Raw genomic sequence first — 24869 nt, 5'->3', positions numbered from 1 at the left:
AGTTAGTGTATCTGGGTTTAAAAAAGGTTTGGATGAGTTCCTGGAGGAAAAGAACAACTCACAAAGAAACTCCAGACAGCCCAAAACACGGCAGCCAGGTTGATTTTCGGTAAATTACGTTTCAAATCTGCCAAACCCCTCTGAGAAAAACTACACTGGCTCCCCATCAAGGAACTTATCACCTTCAAAATCTGCACCTTAGTCAACAAGATTATCTATGGAGAAACCCCAGGATTCATGGTCGACCTGATTGACCTCCAAACCAGAAACAGAACTAGAGCATCACGCACCTACCTAAATCTCCACTACCCAAGCTGCAAAGGTCTCAGATACAAATTAACCTATGCATCCAACTTCTCCTACATAAGCACACAATTATGGAATATACTGCCAAAGACCATGAAATCAATTTGCAACCATCTAAACTTCAGGAGATCATTAAAGACCTACCTATTCAGAAAAGCATTCCCCACCAACCTAACCTAGATGCCTCCAATCTGCAACACAGTAAACCACAAACTGAACTGGACATTATATATTACTTCCTATCCTCGATCCCTTGGCACCTGAATATACTAACTTTACCCGACCCTAACATCTAACTGTATTTGTTTCCATACCGGACTAGGCGACTAGGCGAATAGGTGGGAAAATGTGGGATACAAATGAAACAAATAATTTTTTTTAAAAAGTCCATAGTCTGCTATTCAGATAGACATAGAGGAAGCCACTGCTTGCCCTGGGATAGGTAGCATTGAATCTAGCTACTCTTTGGGATTCTGGAATCTTGCTGCTCTTTGGGATTTTGAAACCTTGCTTCTCTTTGAGGTTCCAGAATCTTGCTATTCTTTGGGATTCCAGAATCTTGCTACTCTTTGGGATTCTGGAATCATGCTACTCTTTGGGATTCTGGAATCTTGCTGCTCTTTTGGATTTTGAAACCTTGCTACTCTTTGGGATTCCAGAATTTTGCCACTCTTTGGGATCCTGGAATCTTGCTACTCTTTGGGATTCCAGAATTTTGCTACTCTTTAGGATTTTGATATCTTGCTACTATTTGGGATTCTGCTATAGGTACTTGTGACCTGGACAGGCCACTGGTGGAAACAGGATACTGGGCTAGATGGACCATTGGTCTGACCCACTATGGCTACTCTTACGTTCTTATCCAGTTTGAATGTCCTATGCAAAACTGGGCTTACAGCATGATATGATGTAATATTGTAGGGATGACAGATAGTGAATTGGAGATGTGATATAATATCTAATATAGTATGATGTGGATTGTTGGGCATGACATAGCTCAGCATGCCATAGTTTCATGATGTGTAACAGTTCATGACATATAGCAGAGCAGCAGTTTCATAGTTCCAATTTCAGTGCTGGAATCCGACCTATGTGCTTATTTTAGCAAACTGCAAATGTCAAAATTAGGCAGCAAGAAGCAACCCGAAGAAATATTTGTGGCTGTAGCGCCTGGAGCTGAACAGAAACCGTTTATTCTCCAAGAATCAGGCGAGCAAGAATCAGATGACCCTCCATTTCCAGCAGAAGGCAACTTACCCCCCACCCCCACCCCCCCAGAGACGCCTTTCCTGGCGGGAGACTTGTTGTCAAGTTTTTAGATGTGATATAACCCTCACGTTGAAACCTGGCCTCTGTGTGACAACAGAGCACATTGCAACATACACACAGCGGGCTGGAATTTCAAGAACTGCAGGATATTTCTTCAACAGCTAATTGGCAAACAGAAAGCTTTGTACTCCGCTCTGCTATGCCCTAAATAAGGTTTTGTGCTGTGAGCACGTGCTACACACATATACCAGCAGTTATTCAGGTGTATGTTATTTTTAATATTTATTGTACTGTTTATTACTTTGAGAAATGGTAGTTTTGCTAACTGTACAAGTGTGTTTTGTTGTATGCTGTATCAGCTAATGATTTTTGCTTACAATTTCTTAGGGGTTGCTCCCTTGTATCTTTGTAACCTCTATTCTGTGAATTTTGCTTACAGTTTCATAGGGGTTGTCTCCCCCCCCCCCCCCCCCAACTTGTGGTTTTGTTTGTACCAGCTAATGGATACATTTTGGATGGACAGCTCAGCCAAATTTTATTCTTTTAGATTTAGAAGAGCCAGAGGTATTCTGAGAATGGGGTCAACAAGCGAGCTAGAGGGAAACTGCAACACGAGCCAAATGGCAAGGATAATGACATGTCCAGTTGGGAGTAAATGAAAACAACAGAGCCTCAAAAGTGGAGGAAGCAAATAGATGGGATGGGAGGAGGAATGACAAAAATTGAAGTGAAAAATGAAGGTGTGTATTGTATGCGTGTTTATAGAACCACAAGTAAAAGAGGCCCGTTTCTGTGTGAAATGAAATGGGCGTTAGCAAGGGCTCTCTCCCCCTCACCCCCACAACCCCCCAAACCCCCCCTTGGGAGTTCCCTGCATCCCTGTCTTTGGAGTTCCACACCCCTGTTTGTCTGTAGCGCCTGTCCGAGTTTGAGCCCCCTTCCCCTTGGAGTTCCATGCCCCCTACCTCCCTCCCTCCCTGTCCTCCGCGTTCCAGGCGCCCCTCCGAGTTTCAGGACCCCCCTCCCCTTACAGTTGCAGGACCCCACCTCCCATTGGAGTTACAGGCCCCCACCTCCCGTTTGACTTCCAGTACCGCCCCTCCCCTTCCAGGACCCACCCCCCCCCCCCTCTCGTCACTTCCGCCCCCGCCCTTCCGCAAACAGGAAATGAGGTCAGGACCAGAGGCACAGCTGAAACAGAAGCGAAAGCAAAGGCATTCTGAAGCGGCGTCCGTGGGTGCTGGACTTCACTGTTGCCGGCGGAGCAGGAGGTAAAAAGTTTTAAAGAACAGCCGGCAATTACAAAGGGCAGGGGCAGCCGCAGACGTCTTGCTTGCACTCGGAGGCTACAGAGAGAGAGGGAGGGAGGCGCTGGGTGGTGGAAATCGGAGGAGAGGGGGGCGTGGAACTCGGACGGGATTGGGGCCGTTGGACAGGAGTGGGCCCGTGGAACTCGAACGAACAGGAGTGGAAGGAGGGAGGGAGGGAGATAGGGGGTCATGGAACTCGGGGGGGGGGGTGATTCTTTACTCACCTCTGGTGGCTGGGTTCCCTTCCCTCTCACTTCGCATTGGTTCGCCCTGTGACATCATCCCCACGGCGGACCAATGGGAACTGTGTTATGAACCCAGGCATCCAGATGGAGGTGCAAATTATTATATAGGATTTTGGTTTTGTACTTACTGCTGTTGTATTATGTTCCTGTTATTCTCATTTTGTGGTTCAATAAAGTTTTCTTCAAAAATAAAAGAATTAAAAACCTGGAGGAAACAACAATTTATTCAAGGACTGGACATGCCCCATGTTCAGCTAATCACCTGTGTCAGGGGTCGTATACCCCTAGATTTTATATAGTGCGACTTGAGTTGCACAAGCAATTCAGGTCATATTATGTACTGTGCATGCAACTTAATTATCTTAACAAGCCAATCAGTGCCAATAATTGTCAATGAACAAGAAATTATTGACACTAATTGGCTTTAATTAGAATTCACATGCACAACATTATAAGCGTATTCTATAAAGTGATGTGTGTAAATTGTAATGCGTGCTGCTGAAAAGGGAGCATGGACATGTGTGTGGAATGGGTGGATCGTGGGCATTTCTAAAAATTATAAGCTCCGTTATAGAATACACCCGCTCCGCACCTAACATAGTTGCCAGTGTTTACACCAAGTTTTCCTTGGCATAAATTCCCGCAACTAGATTTAGTCATGCAGGCAGGCCCTAGGGTATATTCTATAAACCGCGCCTAACTTTAGGCATTGTTTAGAGAACATGCCTAGGTGTATTTTTTTCAGTGCCATATACAGTATAGAATCTAGCCCATAACGTTAGGTTCCTTAAGTCACTCTGGCCATGATGCTCAGAAGCAAATGTGGATGCTAGAGGCCATTAGCCCCATCCTAGCACCTGTACTTGCTAGCGCTGAATACTGTATATGGCACTGAAAAAAATACACCTAGGCATATTCTTTAAACTATGCCTAAAGTTAGGCGCAGTTTATAGAATATACCCTAGGGCCTGTTTGCGTGACTAAATATAGTTGTGGGAATTTACGCCAAGGAAAACTTGGGGTAAACGCTGGCAACTATGTTAGGTGCGGAGTGGGCGTATTCTATAACAGAGCGTATAATTTTTAGAAATGCCCACGATTCCTTGGGTGAATCTCTTCATAAAGAGGGTTAATAAATCCCAATAAATAAATAAACAGCAATCTTACCTAAATAAATAGGTGACTCTCAAGCATAAGGAGAAATCATCCACTTATCTTCCTGCAGCTGCTCTGGGTTTCAATCTTGACCCCGCTCCCCATCTTTTATTTTTCTATGAGAGGATAATTAGAGGAACAAAAGTTACTTTAAAGGGGTGTCTCAGTTGAGCTGTGAATGTTAAGACCAGATGCTCGGCTCAGATAAATGAGAACTGTGTACACTCACTTGTGGCCTGTGGTGCAGCCTGTATATAATTTCCTGAGTAAATAAAGCCAGACAAATTTTCAAAACACAGCTCGGATGACTCTGTTTAAAGAAGCTTAGGCTGTCCCAGAGAGGACTAGATACAGGAGAGGGGCTGCTGATCCGTTATTCTTAAAAGTGAGGGGCCTGTTTACTAATGGTGTGACAAGGTTTTGCAATAATGGCCAAAGTTAACCTGCGGTAAATGCAAAAGCTCCATGTTGGGGGCATTCCCAGCATTTTGACATTGAGTTAATGCAGAAAAAGTTGTTCTTTACCTGGATGTCAGATAACTCTCTCTCTCTCTCTCTCTCTCTCTCTCTCTCTCTCTCTCACTCACTCACTCACTCTCTCTGTCTCTCTCTCTCTCTCTCTCTCTCTCTCTTTCTCTCTCTCTCTCTCTCTTTCTTTCTCCCTCTCCTTCTATTTCTCTTTCAAACAAGCTCCCTAAAGCTGATCAAGAAATGTATTAAACTGACTCATTAAAAAAGTATCAATTTGTAATATTTCGGTGACCTTGAGGGGCATAATCAAACGCGAACGCCCATCTCCATGGGCGTCTATCTCCGAGAACGGGTACGTGGAGGGGTAGGACAAACCGTATTATCGAAAAAAATGGGTGTCCATCTTTTTTCCGATAATACGGTTTGTGCCAGCCAAATGGATTTGTGCAGATTTGAGCTGGGCGGTATCGTTTTTCAGCGATAATGGAAACCAAAGGCGCCCAGCTCAAAAACGACCAAATCCAAGGCATTGGGTCGTGGGAGGGGCCAGGATTCGTAGTGCATTGGTCCCCCCTGACATGCCAAGACACCAACCAGGCACCCTAGGGGGCACTTGTAACAATTAAAAAAACAAAGCAAACTACCTCTGAAGTCCATAGCCCCCTTCCCTTGGGTGCTGAGCCCCCCCAAATCCCCCCCAAAACCCACTCCCCCACAACTCTACACCATTACCATAGCACTTATGGCTGAAGGGGGGCACCTACATGTGGGTACAGTGGGTTTTGGGGGCAGTTTGGAGGGCTCCCATTTACCACCACAAGTGTAACAGGTTGGGGGGGTGGGCCTGGGTCCACCTGCCTGAAGTCCACTGCACCCACTAACAACTGCTCCAGGGACCCTGCATACTGCTGTGATGGAACTGAGTATGACTTTTGAGGCTGGCATACAGGCTGGAAAAAAAAAGTTTTTAAAGTTGTTTTTTTTGGGTGGGAGGGGGTTAGTGACCACTGGGGGAGTCAGGGGTGGTCATCCCCGATTCCCTCCGGTGGTCATCTGGTCATTTAGGGCACTTTTTTGGGACTTGTTCGTGAAAAAAAAGGGTAAAAAAAAAGTGACCCAAATTCGCGCTAAAACGCCTTTCTTGTTTTGATTATTGGCTGAGGACGCCCATCTCTCCTCGGCCGATAAACACGCCCCAGTCCCGCCTTTACTATGCCTCCGACACGCCCCTGTCAACTTTGGCCGTTTCCGCGACAGATTGCAGTTGAAGATGCCCAAAATCAGTTTTCGATTATACTGATTTGGACGCCCACGGGAGAAAGACACCCATCTCCCGATTTGGGTCGAAACATGGGCATCTTTCTCTTTCGAAAATAAGCTGGCTTATTTCTACACATCCAACTGGACTTACATGCCGACCACCACACTACTTTATCTCACGCTTCTGAAAAGCAAATCAAAAGTGAAACAAAGGAACAGATAAAATGATTTCTGGGCTAACAAACATTTAAAGACATTAGCTTTTAAGATTTAATTCAAATTGCTAGAATTTAATAACATAGGCATAGATATTCAGTGTGGGTTGAACATGCAGGAGAGGATCCTGCCCATTTAAATTACACTGAGCTAGCTGGTCGCTGCTCTTCAGCACCGTTGAACCAGGCAGGGGCACTGAATATTGACTCTTTCCTCTACAGCACTGTCCAGGCAATGCAAGGACAGAATCAGAGCAGTCCTTGACATTATGCAGGCACCGATGATGTATACATGCCCACATGCTTACCTGGGCAAGTTGGACTACGTAAATAGCAGATCTAACTTTGCCTGGTTAGATATGCAGGTATGACCAAGGAGGTTTTATGATAGCAGATGGCATGAGCCTATCTGGCCCATTCTGTGGGCTGAGGCCAGTGGGCGGAGGTTGTGTGACCCCCAAACTTTCGAAGACACCATTGAAAACAATAGTAAACTTGTGAGGTTTATGACTTCCTATGTGTGTGGGGTTTTTTTTATTTGACAGCTTTTTTATGTAAAAGCTTCCCATATGTAACCGAAGGGGAGGGGAGTTGTCTCTTGGGGGGTGGGGGGTCCTGGGGTGTGATCTGTGATCCCGCTGTAGGTGCAGGTGCTCAGGAGCAGCAGACTTATTTTTGGAGCCATGGGAGTTCCCACAACTTGGCCCCAAAGCTCAGGCAGAACTGGGGCCTTTCTTAAAGCTGCCCCCTATGGCTCCAAAAACAAGTCTGCCACACTGGACCCCCCCCCCCCCCCCCCTCCCCACCAGGTTAAAAAAAAAATCTCAGGTTATATATGGGAAGCTTTCAAATAAATTTAAAAAAAAAACACACATAGGTAATCATAAACCTCAAAAGTTTGCTATTGTTTTCAATAGCATCTGAAAATGTTTGGGGAGGGGGGGGGTCACACAATATGGCAGCTGCGTGGAGGAGATGGCTTCAACTTTTTGACGCCATACCGCCTCCTGTCATAAAACCTTCTTGGGTATGACACTGAACATCAGCCATACCCGAATAAATTCTGGGTATTGCCACAGACCAGGATATTCAATTCCAGTGCCCTGACATGGTCTGACATTGAATATCTGGGTCTATTTTAGCCAACTGCAGCCAGCTGAATACTGACCTGGTATTTCTATCCCTAAGAAAGCAGATCACAACACAGCATAAAAATGTTCATGTAGCAGAACAGTGTAAAATGAAATACATCACATTTAAACTTATCAACAGAAGAACAGTTCTTATACTGAAACTCAGGATCTGTCCACGGCGCCTTCTGTCACAGAGATCCTCTGTGCTTGTTCCATGCTTTCTGGAATTCAGATGTCATCCTGGTCTCCAACACCTCCACTGGGAGGCTGTTCCATGAGTTAAAATTTGAAGGGGGTGTTGCCTGGATTGGAACCAGGAACCACGTGCTCTCTGGTCAAGGGCTCTACCACTGAGCTCTCCCCCCCATAACCACTAACCTCTGCCACCACGTCTTATGACTAAATACAGCTAAGCAGTGCTTCAACTGTCCAGTCCAATCTCATTCTAATCCCATCATTGTTTTAATTCCTCACACAGAGCTTCTATTTAATTTCCAATGGGAGGGGGACAAACAGGTTTTTAACCAGCTTATAATCGAACGAGAAAAACACCCAAGTTCCGACCTAAATCGGGAGATGGACGTTTATCTCACAAAAACGAATAAAGCGGTATAATCGAAAGCCGATTTTTGGGCGTTTTCAACTGCACTCCGTCGCGGATGCGGACAAAGTTGATGGGGGCGTGTCAGAGGTGTGGCGGGCGGAACTGGGGCGTGGTTATCTGCCGAACAGAGATGGGCGCATTTCACAGATAATGGGACAAAAGTATGCGTTTTTAGCTAGAATTTAGGGCACTTTTCCTGGACCCTGTTTTTTCACGAATAAGGCCCCAAAAAGTGCCCTAAATGACCAGATGACCACTGGAGGGAATCGGGGATGACCTCCCCTGACTCCCCCAGTGGTCATAAACCCCCTCCCACCTCAAAAAATGATGTTTCACAACTTTTTATTTTGACCCTCAAATGTCATACCCACCTCCCTGGCAGCAGTATGCAGGTCCCTGGAGCAGTTGTTAGGGGGTGCAGTGGACTTCAGGCAGGTGGACCCAGGCCCATCCCCCCCCCTACCTGTTACAATTGTGCTGCTTAATGCTTAGTCGTCCAACCCCCCCCCCCCCCCGAACCCACTGTACCCACATGTAGGTGCCCCCCTTCACTCCTTAGGGCTATAGTAATGGTGTAGACTTGTGGGCAGTGGGTTTTGAGGGGGATTTGGGGGGCTCTACACACAAGGGAAGGGTGCTATGCACCTGGGAGCTCTTTTACCTTTTGTTCTGTTTTTGTAAAAGTGCCCCCTAGGGTGCCTGGTTGGTGTCCTGGCATGTTAGGGGGACCAGTGCACTACGACTCCTGGCCCCTCCCACGAACAAATGCCTTGGATTTATTCGTTTTTGAGCTGGGCGATTTCATTGTCCATTATCGCTGAAAAGCAAAAACGCCCAGCTCATAACTTGGCGAATAAAACATGGACGTCTAATTTTTTCGAAAATACGCTTGGGTCCGCCCCTTCACGGACCCGTTCTCGGAGATAAACGCCCATGGAGATAGGCGTTTCTGTTCGATTATGCCCCTCCAGCTGTCTTTGAAAGGTCATCTTGGTGCTGTTTGAAGAACAATGTCAGTCCACACACACACACACACCTCATGCATGCATGAACATACAGGCACAGACAAAATATGCTGCAGTTTCACAGGATATCTACCTACTTGAATGGATAAATCACGGACTATAAAAAAAAATGCAGATGTTGGGGAGGGGGAATTCTCAGAGTCTCCCTTTTAGTCGGTCTCCTACCAAGTCTTTTGTCATCATCATCAACTTCTTTTCTTCCTCCCTCTCCCTGCCTCTGCGCATGATCTGCTCACTGACCTCTCCATCAACGTGCTATTGCTTCATGGCAGCAACTGGGTGAGGCTGGGTGACCTGCCCTCTTCTTGTTTACAAACAACGCCTTGAGAAAGCCAGCCAGTCTCTTGCCTTCCTCACTCTTTGCAATAGGCATACCAGTGCGCATCCACCTTTCCTGCTGACCTGACAGATGCAGGCTTATTGCATTCCAAAAACAGGGACACCTCAGAGACAAGCAAGAGCGGGAGGAGCTGGATCCCGGGGGGAGACAGCCCAAAACTCTGATTCAGATGCAGAAAACTTTCGTGGCATGGCCTTTCATTGAGACACGTGCTGCCGAAGTAATATCCAGGCAGGGTAATTTTACAACACCTGTCTGATAAATGAACTAGGGGACTCTTTTACTAAGCAGCGTAAGAGTCTACGCACATCCAACGTGCGCCAGTTTGGAGTTACCACCCGGCTACTGTGTGGCTCTTGCAGTAGTTTCATTTTTGGCACACATCTGATACGCGCGTCCGAAAAATAATTTTTTTTTCACTGGCACACGTCCGCTACACGTGCCGAGCGGCATTTGATGCACATAGGTCATTACTGCCTGGTTGACGCATAAGACCTTACCGCTAAGTTAATGGCTGGCGGTAAGGTCTCAGACCCAAAATGGACGCCTGGCAATTTTTATTTTGCTGCGCATTCATTTTCAGCAAAAAATTTTTTAAAGGCATTTTTTTTTTTGCAAGCACGCTGAAAAATGGATCTGCGTGCCCCCAAAACCCACGCCTACACTAGCGCAACCCATTGTTTCAGCGCACCTTAGTAAAAGGACCCCTAGATTCGCCTGTGAGTTTTCTACCCTGTAAGCTGCTGCAAAAGTTACACTTGCTGTAAGGCAGGAGCAACTTTGAGCATGCATGTGCCAGTAAGAATCAATTCTTACATGTGTATTTTACATTGTGTCATTCCAGACCCCTCTCTGCTCATATTCCATCCCCAGGATTTTTAAGGCATATACCAAATAAAAGTAGGTCATAGGGGGCAATTCGATAATATAGATATAGATAATATAGATACTGAAGCTTAGCCAAGATTGGGTGGCAGAGCCGGTGGTGGGAGGCGGGGCTAGTGGTTGGAAGATGGGGCTAATGCTGGGCAGACTTCTACGGTCTGTGCCCTGAAAATGGCAGAAACAAATCAAGTAATCAATAGGCACCAAGTTATTTATGTAGAAGGGAGTACTATGAATGCAATGAAAGCTAAACTGCTAAATTGAAAGCTAAAAGCTAAGAATTTTAGTATATTAAGAAAATGTTGTGTGAAATAATATAAAAGTTATTTAAATACTAAAAATGGAAAAAAATTGGAGAAAATACATCTAAGGATTGATGAGGATTGCGTTATGCCCCTTTTCAGATATATGCTAGGTTTATATAGCCTTATTAGGGGAAGGTGTGCTGATCTGATAGATCTTTTAAGAACACTATGGTTTCCGAATTCAGTGGACTGTTTTTTGAAAAAGTACTTTGATGGAATAATAGATTGAAGTAGAGCATTTATTTAATAGAAACAAATCAAGGTCAGGTATACACAAAAAGTAGCGCATATGAGTTTATCTTGTTGGGCAGATTGGATGGACCGTACAGGTCTTTTTTCTGCCGTCGTCTACTATGTTACTATGAGGTCAATAAGGATCAGTCTATTTAGCTGACTATAGAAAACACAGTTTGATTTATTCCTTAAAGAAAGGAGATAGTCTATCACCTTAATATGTAAAACAAAAAAAAAAACACATTTGCCACCTGTATACTATTTTTGGATTCGTGCCACCATACTTATCTAATCATTTTTCAATTAATGTACCTTCTAGAATCACTAGGAAGTCTAATTTATTTGTTTTCACTTATCCTTCTCTGAAAAACAGACTAGTTGACCGTTTACTTTCATATCAAGCAGCAAAGTTAGACAAAGTTCTTTGAGGATTGCTGTTATCGGCAATGAATTATATGCATTTCAGAAATAATCTTAACACATACTTATTCAGGAAATTCATTCTGAATTTGAAAGCTTGATATCCCCAGGGAGGCCAATATGTGCTGTGTTAAAATTCCTATTCTCTGATTGTTTTATACTACTTACTGGGCTTATATAGTTTAGGATAAGTTGATTGTAATCTTTCTATTATTGCTATTGTAACTTCCTGGAAATTGTCCGGTTTCTTTTTACTGTAACCTGCGCAGAAGCAGAAGACCAACAGCGGAATATGCCATGTTTTAATGTTGTAGACTGAGTCCTATTGACCCCTGATGCAGGCGCTTGATGCCGAAACATGGTCCGTGATGGGGCTATTAATAAAAGTCTCTTGACTGTCCCATGCTTGAATGGCCCTTGGTGCTTTTTTGCATTTGTATTGCTCTGTGTACTTTGACCCTCTTCTCTGCTGATACATAACATAGTCACTAACATTTTGTTTTTGTTTCAATACATTTTTATTTAATGTTATAACCATATAACAATAACAATCTCATATATAACATTCATCAACAGTTTCCGCTAATGCTCCCCCACCTCCCTTCAAAGTTCACCAGCCAGATATCTTTTGGTTCTTCAGACACCTGGCCCCATCCTACCCTCCCAACTCTAACATTTACCTGCCTGTGTAAAGGTTTAACATAGGGGCTATATGGCCTATCCAGTCTGCCCATCCATATCATCCACTATCTCTTCCTCCCCCAAAGAGATCCCACATGCCTGCCCCATACTTTTGAATTTTCACAGTTTTTTACTCAGAAGATTCTCCACCCACATTAGCAGGTGAAAACATGGGTGGGTACTTTTCCTGGAGTAATATTCAAAATCAAAACATGCATATGCATTCCTTGTGAAAATTATAAAGCTTGTGGGGTTGGGAGAGGAGATTAATGAAGCAGAAAGAGTTGAGGAGGCAGGTGGATGGTGTGGAAAGGGTGAAACGTGAGAAGAGGAGGGCAGGGTAGTGAGAACAGTGAATCCTTCAGCACCTACATTATGACCCACCAGTGGCAACCACTAATAGGAAGCAACTGTGTTCCAGAACTTATTTTTTTATGTCACTTGACAATGTCAACCCAGTTAAAATATATGAATAGAAGGAAATGCAGGATTAATGCAAAACAGCACAAGTCCCCTATGCTCAAATGAGTAGCAATCAGTTTTGTGGCTCAACATATTAAACAAAACTAGAACACCCGGCAATTATTCCTGGTCATTTCAAAATCTCTCTTTCCCCACAGGGCTCAGACAACTGATAAAAACACTCTATGCATTATGTAAGCATTAAGGTACACGAGGTTGTGTTTTGCTGGAAATATGTCATTCCTTTGACGTGCTTTGAATCAGGAGTTTCTCAGCATACTGTAGGTCAGGACTGATGTGGTTAAGCTCCTGATCTCCAAGTCATCAGAAATTCTAGAACAGAAATCATTTATTTATTTGTTACATTTGTATCTCACGTTTTCCCACCTATTTGCAGGCTCAATGTGGCTTACATAGTACCGTAGAGACGTTCGCCAGTTCGGTAAAGAAACAAATACAAGGTTATGTTGTGGTCGAATAAGGTTCATGCGTTTCAGGCATATTGGGATCAAGGGGAGGAAAGGTAATGTAATGATTTTACAAGCTTTGGTTTTGTTGTGTAGGCACTTGCGTTAGGCAAGTGCTGGTCTAGCTTCAGGATCGATTATCCTCAGTCCGTCTCTTCTGGATCTCTTTTTTCTAAATGGTCATTAAGAAATTCTTCTGGGAAGATTCCATGGTCCATTCTTTTTAGGTGTTGTTTCCATCATTCTTTCTTGGATAAAGCAGTGGGGTTGCCATTTAAAAAAAATACATTAAAAAAAAAAAGGAAAATAAGATGATGCCTCTTTATCAGAATGCTTTTATGTTTTATTTACATATTCTGATATTTGTCATCTTTGCTCATGTTGTTCTGAATTGAGGAAAAAGGTTCTGGCATTTGAAAGCTTGTCAAAAAAAAAGTACTATGTGAGTCCAATAAAAAAGATATCATCTGTTCTTCATTTTTTGTTATTTTGTTTTATTTCTCTTTCTTGTCATTCTTTCTGGCATTGAATTCTCATTTATTTCACTCTGTCCTTTGATCTTCCTTTCTAATCTTGGCTTGTTTATTATGCCTCTTAGCTATCTTACAAAATCATTCCTGGGACCTGAATTTTGCTAATATCTTGTTATGCAGAACTCATGCTTAGATCCAGTGAAGAATTGTCTCTGCTATGCGGTAGCTTAGCCAGAAATTTTTGACAGGGGGTGCATCTGCTTTTCCCTTCTTCTCCCTCCCGCTGCATCTCTCTCTTCCCTTCCCATCCTGGCCACAGAAAGATCTAGCAATTCCCTCCCTCCCCCAGCTCCTCTCCCCTACCATACCTTAAAATCACCTCCACCTGCGGCCTGCACCAGGACTTTCTTTCTGAACCGTCCTGCCCTTCAGAACACTACTACTACTACTTAACATTTCTAAAGCGCTACTAGGGTTACGCAGCGCTGTACAATTTAACATAGAGGGACAGTCCCTGCTCAAAGAGCTTACAATCTAATAGATAAGAGTGAGACAAATATAGGACAATCAAGCCATTGTGACATCACTGATGAGGTTGGCTCTTAGGCATTGGTGGAATGAGGCATTATGACATCACAATCTCAGCTCTGGATACCAGAGACTGAAACTCTTCACTCTAAGGGGGGAAGTGGGCCAAGTATAGGACAGTCGAGCCATTGTGACATCACTGATGAGGTTGGCTCTTAGGCATTGGTGGAATGAGGCATTATGACATCACAATCTCAGCTCTGGTTAAATCACTGCTATAGGTAATACTACTACTACTACTACTACTTAACATTTCTAAAGCGCTACTAGGGTTACGCAGCGCTGTACAATTTAACATAGAAGGACAGTCCCTGCTCAAAGAGCTTACAATCTAAAGGACACGTGAACAGTCAGTCCGATAGGGGCAGTCAAATTGGGGCAGTCTGGATTTCCTGAAAGAGTTAGGTGCCGAACGCAGCATTGAAGAGGTGGGCTTTAAGCAAAGACTTGAAGATGGGCAGGGAGGGGGGCTTGGCGTAAGGGCTCGGGAAGGTTGTTCCAAGCATAGGGTGAGGCGAGGCAGAATGAGCGGAGCCTGGAGTTGGCGGTGGTGGAGAAGGGTAATGAGAGGAGGGATTTGTCCTGTGAACGGAGGTTTGGGGCGGGAACGTAAGGGGAGATGAGGGTAGAGAGGTAGTGAGGGGCAGCAGACTGAGTGCATTTGTAGGTAAGAAGGAGAAGCTTGAACTGAATGCGGTATCTGATTGGAAGCCAGTGAAGTGACCTGAGGAGAGGGGTGATATGAGTATATCGGTTCTGGCGGAATATAAGACGTGCAGCAGAGTTCTGAACAGATTGAAGGGGGGATAGGTGGCTAAGTGGGAGGCCAGTGAGGAGTAAGTTGCAGTAGTCACAGGAACACAGGAAGTTGCATCAGAAGGGGGCGGGACGGTTCAAAGAGAAAGCCCTGTGCAGGCCATAGGCAGCCTATGAGTGCCACTGGTGCTGCCCTGGCAAAGACTGGAAGACATTTTAAGGAATGGGGGAATAGGGGGGATTTCCAGATCTCTGCAGGGCCGGATTGGGAAGGGAAGGGAGAGATGCGGCGAGAGGGAGAAGGGAGGGACTGACAAGAGGTGTGTACGCACACATGCACCATGATTGGATACACTGCTGATGTGCATAGATGTGACGCCCACTGACCCCAGGCACTATTCCCCTGATGCTAGAAAGTTGTGCCCCCAACTTGTAGAATAAGATCACTGGCACACGTAACAGTAAATTAATTAGATTCTAATTGATCTTAAGAACTAATTATTGGCTACAATTGATGTTGACTGGGGCTAATTGGCAGTCAATATTCTATAAGTTGCATGCTCAAATTCCAGAGCGTGCAACTCCAAGAGGGGTGCACATCTGGGACGGGCATGGGTGGATCAGGGGCATGCCTAGCAGTTATGTGCACGGGTTCTAGAACACTAGCGTTTGTGTCTAACTGCCTATTGTTAGGTGCAAGCATGCATGCCAGCCCAAGTGCTTGCGCCGAAAGATATTCATGAAACTGCAGACTTATACTAATATTCTCTAACTTCAGTTCTGTGTACAACTGCCATTACAGAATTTGTGGAGGGGCATTTTCGAAAGGACATCCAAGTCATAACATCCAAAAAAACGTCTATCTCACAGCCATTTTCAAACAGGAAGTATGTTGGGGGGGGGGGGGGGGGTTCTGTTTGAAAATACATGAGAACATCCAAAATGAACACCTATTTTACAAACTGAAACATCCAAATTATGAACGCCAAACATCTAGGGAAAAGGAAGCCTGTCTGTCAGCATTTTCACAGAAGTGGCCACATAGATGCCCTTGTAGAACAGAGGGGTAGTCTAGTGGTCAGTGCAGCGGACCCTAAACAGGGCACCCAGGTTCATATCCCTCTACAATTCTTTTATTTTAAACGCTGAGCCCTCCATGAGCAGGGAAATACCTAGTGTATCTGACTGTATACCACCTCGATAGCCTTCAGGCTTGCAGATGTCATAAATATTTAGGTACAGTAGGCATATGTCTGATTCTGGAGGGCTTAGGGTTGCCATATGTCCGGATTTACCCGGACATGTCCTCTTTTTGAGGACATGTCTGGGCAACTGGGTGGGTTTTGCCAATCTGCCCGTTGTCCGGATTTCTGGACAAGCGGGCAGATTGCTAGCCTCCCCTCCCCTTACTTACTAGTGCCCTGGTGGTCTAGTGACCTCTTCCGCCTTCGGGGCAGGAAAGAGCACCCCATGCTTTGAATAAACTCCCTGAGCCCATACGCCAGGCCCCCTCCTTGCCCATCTTCAAATCCTTGCTCAAAGCCCACCTCTTCAATGTCGCTTTCAGCACCTAACCACCATACCTCTATTCAGGAAATCTAGACTGCCCCAACTTGACATTTCGTCCTTTAGATTGTAAGCTCCTTTGAGCAGGGACTGTCCTTCTTTGTTAAACTGTACAGCGCTGCGTAACCCTAGTAGCGCTCTAGAAATGTTAAGTAGTAGTAGTAGTGTAGCCAGAATTTGTGAATTGGAGGAGCAGGGGTGGACTGAAGGGGCCAAGCATTTCTTCTCAGTCCCCCTTCCCGCCCCCTGTAGTTCCTGTGCTTTCCCCCTCCCCCCCCCCCCCCCCCCCCCCGATCATACCTTTGCTGGCGGGAATGCTCAACCCCACAGCCTGAGCCCTGCAGGTGCTGTCTAAGAAGAGGGGAAGCAGGCCTCCAATCCCAGCACTTTCATGCATGCTCATTTCAAATACATGAACTGAGCATCTGCAGAAGTGGAGGCATCAGCTGCTAGAGCACCTTGTCAAGGTCCTGCTGCTCATGCAGCAAGGGTTAGGTTCCAGCAGGGAAACTCTTTGGCTGACGGGGCTTGAGCACCCCCGCCAGCCATGTATTAGGTGCCACAATGTTGGAGTATCACCAACTATCTTCAATTCAGAAAAGATCTGAAAACCTACCTCTTCAAAAATTCTGTAACTAACTAAATAAGCTATTGATGTCCTTTCCACTTCCTAATTGTAAACCATCATTGTAATCTTCAACCATAACAGTGGGATACAAGAATGCATGAATTAATTAATTAAATAAATAAAGGTCACTCCAGGCTAAGCGCTTAGAGTGGATTTTTGTGCTTAACTTTGGACACAAGGACTTACACCAGGTGAAGCTTAGTGTAAATCCTGGGGATCAAGTTGGACGCATAACCCCAGTATTCTATAACACTGTATCTAAATATTTGGAATGCCCTGACTCGCCCATGCCCCTCCCATGGCCACACCCCCTTTTGAGTTGTGCACTAGACACTTTGGGCGCACAGCATTATAGTGCGTAGGTAGATGCGCGAGTAAATCCAAATTAGTGCCAACGAACTCCAATTAACATCAGTAATTGGTTGTTAGCACCCAATTGACTAATTAGTATATGTTCACATCACTGTTTCCTCTAAGTTGAACGAGAGTCCTCCAGCTGCATCGCTGCCAGTGGGGGTGGGGTTTCCATATTGTGCTTTCAATAGCAAGAGACAGGCAGATTCCCTGGAGTTCTACAGAACTTGCCTCTCCCTCACTATTGAAAATGTGATAGTGAATCAGCGTCACCCTCTGGCAGGAGCCTAGGTGGAGGACTCCCGCTCAGCTTAGAAAGAACAGTGGTTCACATCTGAACTCCACACCCCAAATTGGGTGTGCAACGTAGCCAGACTTCGGCATGAGGGGGGTCCAGAGCCCGAGGTGAGGGGGCATATTTTAGCCCCCCCTGGTGCCGCCGACCCCCCCACCATTGCCGACCTCCCTCCCGGCGCCGCCGTCACCACCACCACCGCCAACTTTGCCCCCTCCCTGCCGACGACCCTCTCGACCCCCCCTTCCGCCGCCAACCCTCCTCCGCTGTCACCGTCGCCTACCTTTGCTGGCGGGAGACCCCAACCCCCGCCAGCGGTCTTCTTCTTCCTTCGTTCTGTTTCTGAATCTGACATCCTGCACATTGTACGTGCAGGACGTCAGACTCAGAAACAGAACGAAGGAAGAAGAGGACCTCGGCTGGCGGGGGTTGGGGTCCCCCGCCAGCAAAGGTAGCAGACGGCGACAGCAGGTTGACGGCAGGAGGGGGGTCGAGAGGGTCATCGGCAGGGGGTCCAGGGCCAAATCTACGGGAGCCCAGGCCCCCGTGGCCCCACGTAGCTACGCCCCTGCTGTGTAGAATCTGTGGAATAGTGTGTAAATGCAAGAGGGACGTTCAGATGGGCACAGCATGGGATGGGCATGGGCGGTGCTGCCACTTATGCACACAGCTTATAGAATACTGTAAATTATAAGCACTCTTGCTGAGTATATGTGCCCACAGTTATGGCAGCTGCATTGTGGGTGTGTAAATGTAAAGGTGCACCTATGGCAGGTTATGCTACAAAGTAATTGACGGAAGATGAAAACCTGAACGGTCCATCCAGTCTGTCCAACAGTCGCACTCATTATCAAGTCATAATTATACCAACAATGAATGTGATATGAAATGCTTGATCATTGTCTCTCTTTGACATTTCTGGGACATAGACTGTAGAAATCCGCCCGGCCCTGTCCTTAGATCCCAACCACTGAAGTTGCCATCAATGCCCACTCCAACCCACCCAAATCCGTCTTGTCATTTGCAGGACACAGATCGAAAAAGTCTTCCCAGCCCTGCCCTCACATTCCAAATTACTGGGGTTTCTGTCAAAGCCCCCTGCAGCCCATCCTAAATCGGTTTGCCGTATACGGAGTCCAGACCGTACAGGCTTGATTTCTTCACAGCCAGAGTCGCCATCTAAGTGCCACTCAACGTGCAAATGCACATACAACCATTTAAGTTTTGGGTTTTTTTATAATATTAATTTTCTAATTAGAGATCCTCTGTATTCATCCCATGCCTTTTTGAATTCCGTCACCGTTTTCCACCACCTCCCTCAGGAGGGCATTCCAGGCATCAACCACCCTCTCGGATTCTATAGATAATGTCTGGTCTGCCGTTACTGTAATCCACTTAGAACCAGTTAGGTACAAGCGGGCTATACATTCTAATGTAATATATGTGCCCACAGTTATCGCATCTCCATTATGGGTACATAAATGTAAGTTGCGCCAATGCCAGGTTATGCTCATATTCTATAGTGGAATCTGGGCATGCAGATACCATTACAGAACAGGTTTCTACTGTGGGTCTCTGGGGGATCCTGTTACCGAGCTGCAGGCACACATGGCCAGGCGGTAGGAGAATTCTTACCACATGGCCATGTGACGGGGAGCCCGTACAGCCACCCATTGAGGTGGCAATAAGGGCTCCCACGCGGGCAAAGTGCGGAGATGCCCAATTACCACTAGGTAACCGCCCTGAGGAAGCCACATTGAGGTGAAACGGTGGCGCCGTTGGACAAAAGCTAAGTGTTGCCTTATATTTACTGGCGCTTTCAACTATATCTTTTGTTAGATTTCAGTCTGAATTTAAATGCTTTTTTTTTTTTTTTTTTGAAACACAGCATTGAGCACATATAAAAACAAGGAGAAGTTTGAATTCCCATGATATAAACTATCAACGGCTATCATTGCGCACGTTGCAAACCTAGGACATCATGTCCGATAGGTTTCTGAGGGGTTCTCTCCTTATATAAAAAATATTTTAAAATACATAAAACGTATATCAGTGGATCAGTCATTTTCCCTGGTGTCATTTTTCTGTTTTGTATAGATTTTCTTTCCCCCCCCAGAAATGGCGCGCACTCATAGCAAGGCTACCGCTGGTGGCCACGTTGGACCAGCGGTAGTCCCAAAAGGGCAAGCAGTAAGCCTGCATTGGGGCTTACCATCGCTCTGTAAAAGGGCCCCTGGGACACCGAAATGGAAGTGCTCAGTTACACAATTGCCACCAGGGTGGTCAGTCTAAAAATGCAAGCTTTTGGATCTGTCACAATCACAGCTGAAGCTTCTGGGGATCCTTCACTTGCCTCTGTAAAGTCATTTTGAACAGAGGCTGCTGGGGAGTGTCCCGGGACCAGTGCTGCTGTTCTAACTTGGAAATATTAACACAGGTTTCTGCTGTCAGTCACTGAATCTCATCCAAGCTGAGCGCTTGGGTGGCAACCACTTGAACATGAAAGGGGCAGGTTTTTCCCTTTGAAAATTTGGAGCGAGCTGGTTCTGCAGCAACTTCATTACCCACGGACTTTGCACCTGCATTATGAGAAATGCCAAGTCAGCACCATAAATCATGTACAGGGACTTCAGAATGAATTTCCCTTGAGTTGTCTGTGGTTTTCACCTGGGACTGGCACCACCCACTGTGACAAAAGGTAAAAGTGTCTGCTGTACTTTAACCTGCAAAGGAGGGAGTACCATTTTTGAGCACTGATCTTACCCAGGGAAGCTTTTAGGAAAACTATCCTTTGTCATGATGACAGAGGACCTGCCGGGTAGGTCAAGTGGCAACTGCTGTGCACTGGTTTGCAGAAAACCTGTACAATTGAGCATCTGAAAATCCAGACGCCCACACAGAGACCCATGAAAGAGACCATTAAAGGAATCTATGCAATAAAACTTAACCTAGAAAAGCGAAACCATGAGCCAAGAGTGGTTATAACCCTCATAGCAGCGATATGGTGGTAACAAGTAATCTGAAATAAAAACAAAAGAATTTAAAAAAAAACAGACCCCAAACAGTCTCCCTAGAAAAATAAAATACCACCAAGCTCTTAACAAGGTAATTAAATAGAGTGAAGGATCTCAGAAAATCACAGTGGCAAAGAGTGGTCACAAGCTGCACCGCAAATACACAATCACTGTTTCCCCCAAAAAACTGTCAGAATTACATGTAGGGGAGCTGATAATGTGTGATTTAGGGTGCATCAATCACTATCACAAAAATATGCTAACAGCTACCGCATGCAAATGTCTGTGTTTACACAGTGACGATCCTAGGTTGGCTGCCACCCGGGGCGGATTGCCGATGCACACCCCCCCCCCCCCCAGGTGCAGCATGCCCCTCCCCCCCCCCCCCCCCCCCCCCCCCGCGCATCAAAAAACCCCTCCCGGGTACATTTGGCTCTGCTGGCTCCCTGCTCCCTCTGCCCCGGAACAGGAAGTAACCTGTTCTGGGGCAGAGGGAGCAGGGAACCAGCGGAGTCGACAGGCGTGCGGCTGCTCCCTGCAACTCCCCAGCAGTGTGCACCCGGGGCGGACCGCCCCCACCCGCCCCGCCCTTGGTACACACCGCTGCATTTAAAGCATATAGTGTAAGGGAGCAGCAACTAGGCAGGTCATAGGTGAATGTTATTTAATAGTATTTATAGCTGTGCACAGATATCCTGAGTGAAATGTTCCTGTATCGTTTTGGCTAATATACATAGAGAATATATCCTTCAATCATTTAGAAGTGATCATTCTGTTTGTGGGACTTTGATATAACATATATTATATTTTGGAATTTATTTTCAATTTTATCATGGGATATTGGTATCATATAGGTTTTTATTCAAAAAAATGCATTTATAATTAAGTTCGACGTACATTTCTATATTATTTTATTTTTTTATATGTTATTATTTGATATTATTTTATATTTAAACAATATATGTGGTTTGTTTCAAGTGTTTTATATTATTTTATATTATTTCTTTTGTAGCCCCTGAAGCAGCCCTGTCGGGCGAAACACGGCCTGTGTCGGGCTATTTATATATGTATATATAACTTCAGGTTTTAATAATAAATTACTGTTTTATTTTTGCGATCTGCTTCGTTTTTTTTCCATCTTGGAGCTTGCAGACCGTTTGCCCTTGTGTTTTCTTGAATGAGAATGAAATGCATAAAATGGTGAGCGCACAGAAATTAAAGCACATTAACTTCCATTTGTGCAGTTAGCCATGGCTTCACTTAGTGGACCTTTTACAAAGGCATGCTAGTGTTTTTAGCACGCACTAAAAATATGCCTGCACCAAACGCTAGAGATGCCCATACATTCTTATGACAACAATAACTAGGCACATATACAACTTAAATGGTGAAGGGAGTTCACAGCCAATCCGTTCTCAATATACTCAACTTCACAACATAACCTTTATTCTATCATACAGAGGTCCAAGTAATCAGAGAGCTCGAGTGGGATCCATCAGATCAGTGTACCTGCCTCCATATTAGCTAGATAATTTCTATGAGCCAAGCATACTTCTAGAGCAGTGTCGCAATCCTCATCAATCCGACAATGATTTTTTACTTGTTTTTTCATTATAGTAATCACTTGTATTATTTATATTACTTTTAACTATTTCACAAATATCCTTATTCTGAAACTTCAGGTTAGTACTTAGCTTTCCAGCTGTAGTTGACGATACATGGTGATAACAGCACTTAACAAGTAAAAATGAGCACAAATTGGCAATAATTAGAATTTAGGTGCACAACTCACTAAGCATATTCTGTAACGCTGTGCACCTAACTTCTAATACGTGCAGGCAAAAAGGGGCTTGGTTATGGGCGTTTCATGGGCGTTCCAAAATTTACACGCATGGTTACAGAATAAGGCCCTCTGTGCCAAAATCTTCACACCGGGATTTACACCATTTACGTTGGTGTAAATGGAGACACGTAGTTGTAGGCTGGGATATCAACTAAACGTATTCTATATACCGTGCCTAAATCTAAATGCCGCTTCTAGAATACGCTTAGTCAGAAATGTTTTCCGCACTGATTTTTTAGGCACCATATATAGAATCTCCCCCTAGAAGGGCAATTTCCACAGCAAGGGGCCCTCGTGAACGCAAATTACTACACATGTAGGGGCAGGGCTTACATGCGTTTGTCCCGGTGGAGCCGGTTTCTACATCATAGGCATTCTGGATTTCCACCTTTACCATGGAGGTCTTCTGTGAGATCAATGTTTATCTCCCCCAGGTACAAAATAAGTACCTGTATATATGTAAACCACTTTGTATATACGTAGTTGCAAAATACCACAGAAAGGCTGTATATCACGTTCCATTTACCTTTCCTTATTTGAGATTCTACATGGAATGTTGCTAGTGGAGGAGTAGCCTAGTGGTTAGTGCAATGGACTTTGATCCTGGGGAAACTGAGTTTGATTCCCACTGCAGCTCCTTGTGCCTGTGGGCAAATCACTTAACCCTCCATTGCCCCAGGTACAAAATAAGTACCTAAATATGCATAAACTGCTTTGAATGTAGTTGCAAAAACCTCAGAAAGGCAGTATATCAAGTCCCATTTCCCTTTCCCCCTGTCCCTTATGACATCACAATATCAGAAGTGAGCCAAGTATTGGGCAATCAAGCCATTGTGACATCACTGATGAGGTTGGCTCTTATTGGTGGAATGAGTGGAGGAGTAGCCTAGTGGTTAGTGCAGTGGACTTTGATCCTGGGGAACTGGGTTTGATTCCCACTGCAGCTCCTTGTGACTCTGGGCAAGTCACTTAGCCCTCCATTGCCCCAGGTACAAAATAAGTACTTGTATATATGTAAACCGCTTTGAATGTAGTTGCAAAATACTACAGAAAGGCGGTATATCAAGTCCCATTTCCCTTTCCCTATTTGAGATTCTACATGGAATGTTGCTATTCCACTAGCAACATTCCATGTAGAAGCCTGCCCTTGCAGATCAGCAACGCGGCCGCGCAGGCTTCTGTTTCTGTGAGTCTGATGTCCTGCACGTATGTGCAGGACGTCAGACTCACAGAAACAGAAGCCTTTGCAGCCGTGTTGCTGATCTGCAAGGGCAGGCTTCTACACGGAATGTTGCTAGTGGAGGAGTGGCCTAGTGGTTAGTGCAGTGGACTTTGATCCTGGGGAACTGGGTTTGATTCCCACTGCAGCTCCTTGTGACTCTAGGCAAGTCACTTAGCCCTCCATTACCCCAGGTACAAAATAAGTACCTGTATATATGTAAACCGCTTTGAATGTAGTTGCAAAATACCACAGAAAGGCAGTATATCAAGTTCCCTTTCCCTTTTTCATGTTTTTTAGATGTTTTGGTGGGAGTGGACAAATGCCACTTTTACTATACCTGTACAACCCTAGTAACTCAGATAAAACAAGACTACACAGCAAATGCCAAACACCAAAAAGTCTTGTGAATCAAAAATGAATAAAAATTTGTGCAGCCTTTAATCCTATTTTTCTTATTTTTAATGGAGGAAAAGGACTTCAGCAACCTAATGACACCATTTGATGGGTGTCATTTAATAGGTTCCATTATCTCTCATTGATTCAATAAAAACTCCTTGCAAAATCTGTCAATATTCTTTCTAAATTTCTTAACCTTTCGATTACAACCCATATTTTCAAAAACAATTTATAAAGCCAGCACTTATCTTCTTTTCACCCGACGAAACCTGTGTCACATGGCTACATCAAGGGTCTCTAATTTGTGCGGGCATACTCATATAATCAGCCGAGTATTCTGGCTGGATACAGTTTCTAGCAGGCTGCGCCTTGAAAATTTTTTTTAATTATTTTTGTTACATTTGTACCCTGTGCTTTCCCACTCATGGCAGGCTCAATGTGGCTTACATGGGGCAATGGAGGGTTAAGTGACTTGCCCAGAGTCACAAGGAGCTGCCTGTGCCTGAAGTAGGAATTGAACTCAGTTCCTTAGGTCCCCAAGACCAAAGTCCACCACCCTAACCACTAGGCCACTCCTCCACTGCTTCTTAAAGATTACAGCACTGACAACTGGTTCAAGAATCCTTGAACACCATAAATGTCTAGAATAAACATGAACAGAAAAAGAAAATTAGGTACCTGCATTCCTTCATAGAATTCTAGTGTTAACAGGTTAGGAATGGGGATATAATTTAGGCACAGTAACTTGCAACATAGAGCTGGTGTCTACATGCTGAAGATACCTGTGTAGGTTGAACAACCACAAAGAAGTGGAGGAACAGTGATCCCTACGATCGTAAGTACATATGTACATAAGTAATGCCACACTGGGAGAAGACCAAGGGTCCTTTGAGCCCAGCATCCTGTCCACGACAGCGGCCAATCCAGGCCAAGGGCACCTGGCAAGC

The 24869-nt window shown here is 44.9% G+C and overlaps 1 long non-coding RNA gene across 1 annotated transcript in view; it reads right to left on the bottom strand.

Annotated features, from left to right (window-relative positions):
* Positions 1-11815: 11815 nt before the first annotated feature.
* The window catches only part of LOC115480523, a 72934-nt gene continuing 59880 nt past the window's right edge, over positions 11816-24869 (bottom strand). Inside the window, exon 3 of the long non-coding RNA XR_003943839.1 lies at positions 11816-12653. This is a non-coding gene — a long non-coding RNA (uncharacterized LOC115480523). The remainder of the gene's footprint in view (positions 12654-24869) is intronic.

This window comes from Microcaecilia unicolor, chromosome 11 (genome assembly GCF_901765095.1).
Source record: "Microcaecilia unicolor chromosome 11, aMicUni1.1, whole genome shotgun sequence".
Taxonomy (NCBI): Eukaryota; Metazoa; Chordata; class Amphibia; order Gymnophiona; family Siphonopidae; genus Microcaecilia; species Microcaecilia unicolor.
This window is presented reverse-complemented; position numbering and strand designations above follow the sequence as displayed.